This window comes from Schistocerca serialis, chromosome 10 (assembly GCF_023864345.2).
Source record: "Schistocerca serialis cubense isolate TAMUIC-IGC-003099 chromosome 10, iqSchSeri2.2, whole genome shotgun sequence".
NCBI classification, from domain to species: domain Eukaryota; kingdom Metazoa; phylum Arthropoda; class Insecta; order Orthoptera; family Acrididae; genus Schistocerca; species Schistocerca serialis.
The window spans coordinates 141,229,364-141,241,223 of NC_064647.1; positions in this window are offsets into that span (position 1 = coordinate 141,229,364).

The window sequence follows — 11,860 nt, forward strand, 5'->3', positions numbered from 1 at the left end:
CGAAACAAGGCCCCGGGAGTAGACAACATTCCATTAGAACTTCTGACGGCCTTGGGAGAGCCAGTCCTGACAAAACTCTACCATCTGGTATGCAAGATGTACGATACAGGCGAAATACCCTCAGACTTCAAGAAGAATATAATAATTTCAATTCCAAAGAAAGCAGGTGCTGACAAATGTGAAAATTACCGAACAATTAGTTTAATAAGTCACGGATGCAAAATACTAACGGGAATTCTTTACAGACGAATGGAAAAACTGGTAGAAGCCGACCTCGGGGAAGATCAGTTTGGATTCCGTAAAAATATAGGAACACGTCAGGCAATACCGACCCTACGACTTATCTTAGAAAATCGTTTAAGGAAAGGTAAACCTACGTTTCTAGCATTTGTAGACAGAGAAAGCTTTTGACAATGTTGTCTGGAACACTCTCTTTCAAATTCTGAAGGTGGCAGGGATAAAATACAGGGAGCGAAAGGCTATTTACAATTTGTACAGAAACGAGATGGCACTTATAAGAATCGAGGGACATGAAAGGGAAGCAGTGGTTGGGAAGGGAGTGAGACAGGGTTGTAGCCTTTCCCCGATGTTATTCAGTCTGTATATTGAGCAAGCAGTGAAGGAAACAAAAGAAAAATTCGGAGTAGGTATTAAAATCCATGGAGAAGAAATAAAAACTTTAAGGTTCGCCGATGACATTGTAATTCTGTCAGAGACAGCAAAGAACTTGGAAGAGCAGTTGAACGGAATGGACAGTGTCTTGAAAGGAGGATATAAGATGAACATCAACAAAAGCAAAAGGAGGATAATGGAATGTAGTCGAATTAAGTCGGGTGATGCTGAGGGAATCAGATTAGGAAATGAGACACTTAAAGTAGTAAAGGAGTTTTGCTATTTGGGGAGCAAAATAACTAATGATGGTCGAAGTAGAGAGGATATAAAATGTAGACTGGCAATGGCAAGGGCAGCGTTTCTGAAGAAGAGAAATTTGTTAACATCGAGTATAGATTTAAGTGTCAGGAAGTCGTTTCTGAAAGTATTTGTATGAAATGTAGCCATGTATGGAAGTGAAACATGGACGATAACTAGTTTGGACAAGAAGAGAATAGAAGCTTTAGAAATGTGGTGCTACAGAAGAATGCTGAAGATTAGATGGGTACATCACATAACTAATGAGGAGGTATTGAATAGGATTGGGGAGAAGAGAAGTTTGTGGCACAACTTGACTAGAAGAAGGGATCGGTTCGCAGGACATGTTCTGAGGCATCAAGGGATCACCAATTTAGTATTGGAGGGCAGCGTGGAGCGTAAAAATCGTAGAGGGAGACCAAGAGATGAATACACCAAGCAGATTCAGAAAAATGTAGGTTGCAGTAAGTACTGGGAGATGAAGAAGCTTGCACAGGATAGAGTAGCATGGAGAGCTGCATCAAACCATTGTCAGGACTGATGACCACAATAACAACAACATACGACTAATGATGAAATATCTCGGTCCTCTCCATTCATCCTGCTGCGACTAAGATCCTCTCAATCATCATTTCGCTTTTTTGCACCTAGAGCACTCGCAGTACAGATGTCACTCACTGGTAGGATTGGTATCGTTGTGCCACATTTCAGGCATTTGCTTTCTAATTTCTGCGAAACTCCATTAATATTACTAGCAGAGACCACTAATGGACGTCTATAGCTGGTTGTACTACCTCACTAGGATCTTCTTCATTGTTCCTCGTAACAATCATATTGCTGTCCACCCTTCATATCTGTATCGTCATTGCTGTTGTACAGTTTTTTTTCCCACGAGCGGACTTCATAATGATCCATGTTTAATTTTTCTCACCCAGATTGCGTCAAAGTGGCTAATGTTGTTGTTAAACATCGTTTGCACCTGTGGGAGTGGAATCGTGTGCAGACAATTCGCCGTTGTTCATTACGATTCCTCGCACTGTACCTCCGAAGTGTTTACAGCGTAGGAAACAGAGGAGAAGGTGAGAAAACCCTAATAGGTCTGATTACCCTACGAACGATGCGTTGTTGTTTTTTGGAGCTAATATTCGTCAGACAGGTTCACTACATACACTATACATTCTGTAATTTTTCTGAAAGTATTTAGAAATGTGTTCCCAAGAGCATGGAGTGACCGAAAGAGAATTTATTACGTTATAGGTTTCATCCAAGGTAACGTCCGCCCCCGCTAGCTGAGTGGTAAGCGCGACAGAATGTCAATCCTAAGGGCTCGGGTCCGATTCCCGGCTGAGTCGGAGATTTTCTCCGCTCAGGGACTGGGTGTTGTGTTGCCCTAGTCATCACCATCTCATCCCCATCGACGCGCAAGTCGCCGAAGTGGCATCAAATAGAAAGACTTGCACCCGACTAACGGTCTACCCGACATTTACATTTATCCAAGGTAAAGCAGCTGTCTAGGCATATAATGAAGCCGACAAATGCGTGATATTGAGCAATCTGAAAGAACTTTCTTGGCCAAATTTTGGTACAAGACCGTATTGTGGAACCAGAGCCTTTCAATGCTAAATATGGTAATTTGCGCCGGTATTTTGAGAAATATTTGAATATGGGCCACTTTCTTGATGAACCTGTAGCTACGCACGACACTCTCCACGCACTGAAAGTCAGACTGCCTTTTAGCATTAAAGAGAAGTTGCTGCACATTCCAGACAATAATGGAGAATATTTTCTGTCTGTGCTTCATTCTGTTGATATGTTATATGTGGATCAATGTTCCGCACAGCAAAATAGCTGTCACAATGTGTACGTCAGTGGCATGCAAAACGCGCAAGCTGGCCAACTTAATCCTGGCTAGCCAACTTAATCCTAGCGCGCCGGCCGCTGTCGGTTATGCAGCGCAGAATTAACACCTTCCTTCCGCCAAAATGGTTCAAATGGCTCTGAGCACTATGGGACTCAACTGCTGAGGTCATTAGTCCCCTAGAACTTAGAACTAGTTAAACCTAACTAACCTAAGGACATCACAAACATCCATGCCCGAGGCAGGATTCGAACCTGCGACCGTAGCGGTCTTGCGGTTCCAGACTGCAGCGCCTTTAACCGCACGGCCACTTCGGCCGGCTCCTTTCGCCAACCAATACAAGTACCAACATCAGTAGACACACGCCATTATGAACAATAATCATAATATCTTACACATCAAGCTACAACCCATACAGGAGGCGCCGCGACAATGGTAATGGAAATAACAGAAACGGAAACAACAAAAGCTGGAACAAAAGCAGAAACAATTATCAGCCTGTACAAAATCAACAGCGAAACTGGAACAGTAACTACGGTAATGCGTGCCAAAATACTGGTCCACCACCACAGTACAGCACCAACACAGATCCGTGGCAAATACCGCCATAGCTTGTACAAAATCAAAAATTGGGCTTTTCCCACTAGTCAGCAGGTAAGTCAAGGTGCTAAACCGCGAAAGCCACAACAGATTGGAGAGTGGATTACACAATACCCTAATGTAAACGTAATAGAAGTGTCAAGTGAACCCGCGGTCTAGGGCGCCTTGTCACAGTCTGTGCGACTTCCCCCGTCGGAGGTTCGAGTCCTCCGTCGGGCATGGGTGTGTGTGTGTTGTCCATAGCGTAAGTTAGTTTAAGTTACAGTAAGTAGCGTGTAGGCTTAGGAACCGATGACCTCAGCAGTTTGGTCCCATAAGACCTTACCACAAATTTCCAATTTGTCAAGTGAAACTCCACCTCCGCCTGTATCATCACCTGCACCGTTTACGACGACGTCAAACTAAAGACAGTCACTACTGAGCCCCAGGTCGTGGCTGAAGAAGGTTTGGGGGGAAGACTTCGATATCAAATCATTGTTTGATACACCCACTGATGACCAACACAATGATTATGTAGCAAATAGTTTTAAGCAACAACTACTGTTATTTATACGCTACGATCATGACGGCAGCTTATCTGATGAACTACTGCAGGAAAACACACATTGTCGTTCATATAACAATGAACTAGTTTTACTACAACAAATGATATAGTAGGAGGAATTCCAACCAGCATTGTTTTGGACACAGGAGCGGCTGTGAGTGTTTTGTCGTATAATTTCTATAAGAAAATTATCGAATTTGAACCTGTACGAGAGTTCCCTCTTCAGAAGTGTAAGATTTTAACTGCCGGGGGTAACAAGTCTAGAACAGCTACGAAACATGTTTTTGTGACCATTAAGATAGGTAATGGAACACTACAATGGCCATTCCTCGTGGTCCAGAATCTAATTACTAATTGTATTATAGGTTTGGATATGTTATGTGAGAAGGACAGTATTACTGACTTCTCGAAACGTAAATGTTTCCTTAGACATAAGCGCAGTGAAATCACGATTGGATTGGATACCAGGACTCTCAAACATGACAAGAGCAACGAAGCAAACATACAGGTACTCGCAACTGATAAAGAATATGACGACTTGAAAACACTGATTAGCCGTAAGTAAAGTGAAACTACTGCTATTACTGGTGATGAACGCAATGAGCTGTATCAAGTACTATCTAAGTGTATACAGATCTTTACCAAACAACCAGGTGTCATTAAGACATTTGTTTATAAAACTGAAGTAAGGTCTCGTCGAATTTTCTATCACAAAACCTATAATGTACCACTATCTCAACGGACTGCAGTGTGGCAAGAACTCAAACAGATGTTAGAGTGGAAAATCATCGGACCTTCCACATCTCCCCACTGTAGTCCATGACTTCTTGTCAAAAAATATAACAGAAATATTAGAGAGGTGTTGGACGCGCGTGCCATAAATTAAATTATACTACCTGTACGCACTAAACCAGAATGTTTAGAGGAACGATTACAATAACTTTTAGATGCTAAGTACTTTTCCACCACCAACTTAACAACTTCGTTTTGGTAAGTCGCAAGCACTCCTGATTCCAGAAAATACACTGCTTTCATATTCGGGGGGGGGGGGGGGGGGGGGGGGGCGGCGAACGTATCAATTCTGTGTTCTTCCTTTTGGACTGAGCGTCAGTTCACGCGCATTTATTACTGCTTTGGATACTGTGCGTGGTGACGAGTTAGTTGAGACTGTTACATATTATGTCGATGATCTTTTGATAGCTACCAAGACTTGGAATGAACATCTTGACACTCTTGAAAAGATTCTGGATAAATTTGCGCAAGCTTGTGTAGCTGCTAACCTAAAGAAGTCAAAATTTGCTTGTAGTGAGATTAGGTACCTTGGACACATAATTAATGCACAAGGTATACATCCTGATGTAGGTAAGTTGGACACTATTAGGAATTTTCACACTAAAAAACAACTGAAGTATTTTCTAGGACCCTGTTCTATCGACGGTTCCTGTCACAACTATCGAACAGTAAGCATCTCCTAGATTTACTTAAGAAGAATCAGGTATGAATCTGGTCTGCACAGTGCCGGATAGATTTTGATAACATTAAGCATGCACTGGTACATGCAAACATTTTAGACCACCTAGACTTTAGTTTAGACTTTTGTATGACGTGTGACACGTCATGCAGTGGCTTGGGTTGTTACCTGTTTCAAGTAGTTAAGAATGGGGAATAGGAGCAGGTAAAAATCATTGGATTTGCAAGCCGTACTTTAAGTGAAAGTCTATCTATCTATATCCGAATCCCGCTCCAGCTACTGCCGGGTCTGGGTGCTGATGAGTCCTTTCCATTTGGCTCGGTCCTCCCACCACTTTTCTTCCTCCACTTGCTGCCAGGTCACATCTCTCCTTTCTACAGATATTCTCACTCCCATTTTCCACCGTGTTCTTGGGCGCCCTCTAGGTCTTTTCCCATCGATCTTTAGTTCTTCCATAATTTTGGGGAGTCTCTGCCCATGCATCCTCTTAACATGCCCATACCATCTTAATCTCTTTCTTTCAATTTCTCCTCTGACACTTTCTTGTTTAAGGTCATTTCTAATCTCTCCATTCCTTACTCTGTGCATTCTTGTTTTTCCCTTAACTGCTCTGAGAAATTTCATTTCCCCTGCTTTCAGTCTGCTCCAGTCCCATAGGGATGTAATAATTCTTATACATAAGGAGTTTTGCTCTTTCTGAAACTTCATCATTCCAAATCAGGTGTTTTATTGTTTGGTAGAAATTGCCTCCCTTCTGTAACCTCCTATTAATTTAGTTAGTTATTCTTCCATCCCTAGATATTTCACTCCCTAATTAAGTGAAATTTTCTACCACTTTGAGGGGTTCTCCATTCAAGGTAATATTTCCGTAGATCCCTTTCTCTCTTCCAAATACCATTACTTCACTCTTATCTTTATTTATTTTTAATCCATACCTTTTCATTATTTCCTTCCACACATCAAGCTGTAACTGTACATCTACCTCTTTATCACCCCCTATTACCATATCATCTGCAAAAATCATCTTTTGTCTTTTTCTTTTACTATATCTTTAACTGCTCTATTTATTCCCTCCATCACAACATTAAAAAGTGCAGAAGATAGAATACTTCCTTGCTTAAGTCCTTGTCTTATTTCGAAGTATTCAGAGTTCCCCAATGGTGTTCTAATTCTACAATTGTGTCCTCTGTACATTGTCTTTATAACATTAATGTATCCACCTTCTATATCTATCTTCTTCATTTCTTCCCAGAGTCTTTCCCTGTCAACTGAGTCATATGCCTTTTCTATGTCTATAGAAACCATTATCACCCTTTTGTTATACCCCCAACTTTTTTCCATCAGTTGACAGATAGAAAATATCAGGTCGATCGTGCTTCTTCCTTTCCTAAACCCATGCTGTTCTTCACTCAGCTCCTTTTCTATCTTTTCACTTATTCGATTTAGTAAAATTCTTTCAAAAATCTTGCCTGTATGACTCATAAAGGTTATTCCTCTGTAGTTTTTACAAAGTCTTTTATTGCCTTTCTTGAAGATGTGAACAATGTCTGCTGTTCTCCAGTCGTCAGGTATTTTACTACTTCTCCGCACGCTTGATAGTACTCTATACAGCCACTGCATTCCCACTGGAGCTGCTGCTCTTATCATGTCCACTGATACTTCATCAGGTTCTTAAGTGAATGTGAACGTACTTAATCAACAACGGAATTTGAAACTCTTTCTATTGCCTGGGTGTTCAAAAAGTTTAACTATTATTTGTACGGAAAACACACGAAAATTTATACAGATCACCAAGCTCTGACATTTTTGTTAACATGTAACTTAGTTCATCCTAGATTATCACGCTCATTTGAGATTGAATACATTAAAGGTGAAGACAACATAATTGATTATGCTTTGTCCCGTCTTCCACAAGGTATGGATGATTCTAAAACTGAGCTTGATAATGTCAACAACTACAGAGAACTTCTAATGCAGGATAAACAATATTACCAATATTAAATTGCTTTGGGTAGAAATATGGCAGCTTTACAAAAATCTGATCCGCACTGGAACAAGGTAAGTACTTTAGTCATAGATCGACCTAACCATCCACTGTCTAGTCGTTATCTAATATATAATGACGTGTTATTCTATCGTCGTCATCCTCATGACTCTTAACTGGTGTCAATGTATTCCCAACAGCTCGGAACACAACTTAATCTGGCAGAGACACTTAGTTTGGGGACATTATGGAATGAAGAAGTGCGTTGCAAAACTTAGCATGTATTGTTATTGCGCAAATATGAGACGAAAAATTCACACTGTACTTAAAACGCGCATATCTCGCCAGAAATGTAAACCTCAGAACCTATCTTCAAAGACAGATCTACATTCCATACTACCCAGCAAACCTCTGGAGATAGTAAGTACGGACATAAGTGATCCACATCTAGCAAGTAGTGGTGGTGTGAAGTATGTTTTAGCGTTTTATGACATATTTTCTAAACATGTTGAGCTGTACGCCATAAAATCTGCAACTGCTAACTCAGTCATCAGCTGATTCTCACGTGACTACATTCCTCGCGTGGGAAAACCCAAGGCAATTTTATCTGGCAACTCTACGTACTACACAGGGTACAAATGGCGTAAATTCTTGAAGGACAGTAGCATTAAGAGCTTCTTTATCTCCAAGTTTAGCCCACAGTCTAATCCTACTGAACGAATTTTCAGAGAAGTGAACAGATTCATGAGGACGTATATACCTACACAGCATTCTAATTGGGTAAGTTATTTGTCAGTATTTGAAGAAGTTCACATCACCCTGAATATATATGACACAACCTATACACCTAATGAGCTTATGTTCTACCGCAAAGAATCAAATGAGTGGAGTGATCCGCTGCCGAAGATTTCACCTCAGCAGCTGTCGCATGATGAAAAGGTAAGAGAAGTACTAAACACGCTGACGCAGCGTGTTAATGCAAGAAACAGATACTATTCTAGTACTATCAGGGTGCGATTTGTGCTTTTACCAGTGGGGGGGGGGGGTGTTTTAGGGGGTTAGTAGAATTATATATGTTACTAGCTTGGACTGTGGCGTTACGCATGGTTAAACAGCTATTTATAAATAGATGTTAATGCCGAAACTCACTATTCACGCGTATGCACTATCAGAAAAGCCATCCCTTGTTATATCTTTAAAAGTACATTATAGATAAAGCTTGTTTACAAAATCATCTACATACAGGTATACAAGGGGAATTCAAAAAGCAGAGGCACATTTGTGAAAAGCTGTACTTATTCTGATGATAGAAAACTGAAACATATTAATAGTATTAATAGTAAGACTTATTAAAAACTTTCAGTGTTCGGCTCCACAAATTTAAATTATATGAAAAGTTTTACTACAGTGCATGGGAACTAAACATCCCAGGTTGGGATGCATAAACTAAAACCAGAGGAGGGGATGGTCTGATGCAGAGGGGGGGGAAATCCCCCCCCCCATCCACCCCGTGCAAATCGCACACTGAGTACTATTAAGCAAAAGCAGGAATTCAAGGTAGGCATCCATGCACTATTGCGTACTTACCACAAATCTTCTGCACTAAAACGGCGCAATGCGAAGTGGTGTGTGCTGTACGACAGTCCGTATGTAATTGTCAACATACAGCATCCTGGTGCATACCTGTTGCAGAACATAAAAACAAATAGAATCATTGGGCTTTACGCTCATCGACAAGAGTATTTCATTCTAAGTAGAAAACATATATCTGGTAGTAATGAGTAATTAAACTGTATATTTATAAAACAGGTACCTCTCAGTACTACTGCAGGGAAATAAGGCTGCATAAGAAATTTTATTTCAACTGATCCAGCCAGCAGCAGAAGAAGAAAGAAGAGATTTCGACTTCGCTGAACGTACATAAATAACCTCAGCCTGAATTTTAACTCAAATGTTATAACGACATTTACACAAGTGCGATGACAATATTTTTGAGGCAACATTATTGACTAACTGTAGCGTCGGTCAAGGACTATTCATGAGTGATTGACGTGTACACAAAACCACACATCAACCAAACACTATCACCTAGGAACAGATTAGATGCACTTCATACTGCATAACACATGTTTTGTGAAGCCAAGGCCATATACACACTCTACACACATTCGTAACGCGAGAATTCTGTAGGTTTGATTCACATATACTAATGGACAAACATCTAAAGCAATTAGACGTTTGTCCATTAGTATATGTGCGCTTGGGCTCGTTTGCTGATGTATCCAGATATTGTGTATAATCTTTCCAATTTCAGGTGACATCCTTGCGCGAATGCAAGATTTGGTTCAAAAATCTGTAATGTCTATAAAATTATGTAAACCCAAGATGTAATTTATGTATAATTATCTATATTGATGTAAAGCAAAATGTAATATGTTGGTATGTAAAGGTGATCAGAATTTATAATATGTATAAAACTGAGTAAACCACGAGATTTACGTGAAAGAGACTGCTTTAAAGATATTCTACATACATCGCAATGTCTGTAACCGCGATGAAGTATGTGTGCAAAATTGTTACAACTATTCTTCATATATCGCTAAGAGAATGATCGCGATGAAATAATTATGTAAAAAACTTGATAACATTCTTTGTACGTCGCCATATGAACTGTGAGCGCGCTGGAACTCTGCATGTGAAGTGCAATAACATTTGTAGTGCATCACCTAATGACATTTACCACAATGTAACTGTGCATAATAAGGACCTGGAAAATACTGAACCTACGGTCGAGACGCACAAAAGCACTGAAGACAACTCCAAGGGTGGAGGAATTTTCGATGGGACATCAGGGAATGTAATGTTCTAGGAATACAACAGCCACTCTTACCTGGACAAATCGCTGACCGATGCCAGCAGTTTGCCGTCCGAAGTCTTGCATCCATGCCTTCACGGAACTTATGTTGTGGAATGGAAATCCACTGGTCTTCAATAATGCGACGCATGACCTAGGAAGAACAGTGTTATCAGTGAAAATAAACAGTGCAACGAGAGAACATGCCCACATATCGGTTGACAAATCTGTGTACAGTGACGTCGATATGCAATAATATGTACATTAGGCAAACTACCAAAACAATGCTCACCTTTGCGCTATTATTGTATGTATTATGTATATGAACTGCAAAGGAGGACACATTGTACAAGAACAGCTAATCTAAAACAGAAAGACATTTTAAATTTTATACTTTCCATGAGAGACAACGACCAATAATGAAATGTATTTTGCTTTAACCCGCGATCACTTGCGTTGTTAGAAAAAATCTAGCATTTATTGTTTTAGTCAAATATTCCAGCACATTTCCAAGATAATGAACTGACGATCTAGAAATATTTTCTTTCATATCCTGTGCTTCAATTAATCTGTGACTCGGCAATCAGATTTCAAGAATAGCTTGACAGTTGTGCCATAATTTGAAGTGGTGTGCAGCGTTAGATTTTTTTCTAACACGGGAGTCTTCCCGTAACAATTACTTCTGCATTCGTGGAATACCGCCTTGCTCCACTTTGAGTCTGTTTCTTGTACTTGTAACATGTGGCTGTGTTCGTTTGTTTTCTCCTGAAAATGTTCAGCGTATGTTACATCTTTTATAAGAAAAGTTAGTATTCTTACTGGGTTTTACGAATTGAATGAAACAATTGTTTATACAGAGTACATGACATTCTCTGTCGGATATGAAAATATATAAAACTTTCCAGGGAAGAAGTCATGTCAGAGGAACAGATATTGGTGCGGTTAGATGAACCACTAGAGGAGGATATTTGCATAGTGGGTCTGTCATCAGATACTGACACACCCTCTGAGCATGAAGAAATCAATGCCGCAAAATATCAGTTAGACAGCGAATCTGATATTTCTGCTACAGCTTTCTTGGTAAGGATGGAATAAATAAGATTGGTTGAAGCAACACGCTCCTCCAGCAAAAACTGCCCATCAGAATACTGTAACACAGCTTCCAGGTGTGAAGGGTGTTGCAAAAAATTTGAAAACAATTTTGGAATGATGGATATTATTTTTTCCAGACAGTGTAATTGGCGGCATTGTGGAATACACAAACCAAGAACTTGACAGAATGGCAGCATCCTATTCACAGCCTGCTCGAGATTGCTCACGGACAGATTTTGAAGAGTTATCTGCTTTCTTTGGTGTATTACATCTCGTAGGAATGAAAAAGGCACAGAATCTCAATATTGATGAGCTATGGGCCACTGATGGGACTGCACCGGATTTTTTTATTGCATCAATGAGCAAATGAAGGTTCCACACACTTATCCAAGCCAAGTCCCTACCACGCCGTAGCGGAGAACCGAGGCAACTGTCCCCCAGTTGAAGCAGCTGATCGCCGCCATTTGCAGGGATGAATCCTAATACTGGTGTTGTGATTTGAAGTGTATGAGATGCAACAAGAGCAAATTGAAGCACAAATTAAACAC